The following is a 2,755-nucleotide window of genomic DNA, read 5'->3' as shown; positions in this document are numbered from 1 at the left end:
ATGAAGAAGCTCAAATGGAGAAGTTGCCAAATCCATTACCATACAGGTATTTAAATTTATATGGTTTCATTTCTTTTAATTGTATACTTACTTTTTACCATCCATTCTCAGTTCTTGGTTGATATTCTCCACAATGTGCATCAAACCTTACACATTTTTACCCTTGTGGAAGAGAAGTTCATATATGATCTACCTAATAGATTTGTCAAGTGCATCAAACCTGAGGAAAATGTTAAGTTAAGATGAACCACATGATGTTTGGTATGTCTCTCTACATATTGTTTGATTTACTTAAGTGATTGTAATCATCATGATTTACTTAAGGTGGAGTAGGTGATCACAATGAAGACAAGAGTAAAACATTAGAAGACACAAAGAAGAAGGTTCGTCAGCTCCAAGAATCATGGACAAGGTAATATAAACAATAAACTATAAACAATAAACTTGACATGTTTGTTTTCTCATGGTAATAAACTATGATCAACATTGAAGATATTGGACTAGTGTTACTAGTTCATGATTTAAGATCTTATAAATTTCTTTAGTACCTAATTTCTTATTGCAGGGAATTGCTTTCTTATGAGGAAAATGTTAATATTATTAGCTAATTGATTAAACACTATTCTTTCATTATTTCACTACCATTACATACTCTATTATCCCCCTAATATTATTGGCTAATTGTACTTTTTACATGATATATCTATAAGACTTTACAAATGTTTTTCAAACAGAGGAAAACTCTTGTGAGACTACTATTCCTTATTGCTAATGTGTACCATCCTTTTACTTATAAATCAAGTCCACAACACATTAGCATTAATATGCCACATTCGAAGCCAAAGATTCTGTTATAGATTGTGATTTGACATACTTTAGCCTACTGGATGATATGATTGATTCAATTTATGTAGCAATGGAGACGAAAGCAGGAAATGATCAAGGTGATGTTGTAGTGATCAAGCGGGCAAGGCTAGAAGTTCCTTGTGATTATGCGTGAAACTTTTGCTATAGAAATATTAATGCTTGTGTATTTATCTTTCCCATAGTTTTAACCAAATTTGGAATGTTTCAACAAATGGTTTGAATGATACATATATTATGTGAACTTATTAATGCTCATGTATTTGTGAATTATTTTAAGATGAATGTGATTAAAATTTGAGATATTGAGTCTAATTTCTTAGTATTAATTTTTCTACAAATTTCAATTAATATCAATTATTAATTTCTTTTTATTTAATTTCTTAGTATTACCTTTTACCAATGTATTATTGAATATAAATATTGTTACACAATCGGCGCAACAGGAAGAGGAATATGTATGAAAATAGAATAAATCGTAACTAATTTAATTAGCCACGGTTGAAGTGTGGTAATCATTTGTACAAACATTTCTAATGCTAAATCATCAAATTAGCCACGGTTGTTACTGTAGCAGAACAAATAGAACTGTGGCAAATTAAATGTTACCACACTTTAGGGAAGCATAGCTATATTGCAAAATGACTGTGGCTAATATTTAGCAACGCCATTGATTGCTTCACTTGCGGCGACCATGGCTAACACAATTAGCTACGGTTTTTATGAACACTAGCCACGGTTGTGACCGTGGCTAAAGGATATTTTTGTTGTGGTGATAGTTGATATGAGTGTTTTTGGGCGGAAAAACTTTGCATAAGGAGATGACATGTGTCTAAGATGAATAGTGGAATGAGTTTTTTCCTTATATAGTTAATAAATGGAATATCTCAACTTGCCCAATGGGCAGCCTTCCATGCCGACTTGAAATGCCTAAAAGGCAAAATGGACATGATGGAAGGAGAAACCGTACAATTTTCATGTCATGTTGGATAACATGGAGCACCCATGTTTTTGTCTCATTGTCGATGCTTATTAAGAAGAATAATTACATTATGCAAAAGAAGTTAGTTCTTTAACTATATTGGGAGTGATACCCTTGAGTATCCAAAAAAACAAATATTTTCAATGTTTATTAAGAGATTAAAGAGACCATATTAAAGAGATATGTTTGATTTTTTATAATTTTATTTATTTTTTTATCAATTTTAATGAAATGTAAAAATATAATTTCGTGTATTAAATTGTGACATTTGTCTAGTCCCCAAACATTTCATCAATGTTTGTGTGAGAATAGAAGGAAGACCAAAATCACCAAAACAAACAATGACGAGGCAATGAGGAGGATTTGATGTAATAAAATTATGACAAAAGGGATCATCCCAATGGGAACAAAGATGCATTTAAACCAAAATTATATCATATTATCTCTCAAATTATTTTCTAAATCATCAATAGTATGTATACTCTCTTAACTTATTCAACACTCCAATATTAATCTACTTTTCTAAATACCTAGATTATTTATCTTACGCATCAACCACAATATTTTATTTATCATATTTTAGATTTGTCATACTTCTCTAATAGTTGAGCATTTCGCTCAACATTCCAAAATAAAATTCCCCAATAATAATAATAATAATAATAGAGAGTAATATCTACACATTGTTAGTATGAAGTTTTATACATTTAATATTTCTTCTACCATTCATTTGTATTATTTTTCGAAAAATTAATAATGATTAAATATAAATGATGAATAATATTATAAAAGTGTATACAACTTTTACAAGTTATGAATATTTGTTTTCTCCGACAGGCCAATACCATGTCTAATAGTTTGCCTTGTGTGCAAAGTTTCCTTGATCTTACCAAGCAAAAGTTGTTATAT

General features: G+C 29.9%; 1 long non-coding RNA gene across 2 annotated transcripts; it reads left to right on the top strand.

Moving 5' to 3' along the window:
* Position 1: 1 nt before the first annotated feature.
* LOC109340101 lies at positions 2-1,025 on the top strand. Of its 2 annotated transcripts, none has more exons than XR_002106751.1 (3): positions 2-46; positions 325-412; positions 915-1,025. It is a non-coding gene; the product is annotated as an uncharacterized LOC109340101 (long non-coding RNA). The 2 variants fall into 2 exon arrangements; XR_002106750.1 differs by lacking the exon at positions 2-46 and adding an exon at positions 93-261.
* The last annotated feature ends 1,730 nt before the right edge of the window (positions 1,026-2,755 follow it).

Source organism: Lupinus angustifolius, unplaced genomic scaffold (assembly GCF_001865875.1).
Source record: "Lupinus angustifolius cultivar Tanjil unplaced genomic scaffold, LupAngTanjil_v1.0 Scaffold_134_50, whole genome shotgun sequence".
Classification (NCBI taxonomy): Eukaryota; Viridiplantae; Streptophyta; class Magnoliopsida; order Fabales; family Fabaceae; genus Lupinus; species Lupinus angustifolius.
The sequence above is the reverse complement of the archived record's forward strand: the minus strand, read 5'-3'. Positions and strand labels throughout refer to the sequence as shown.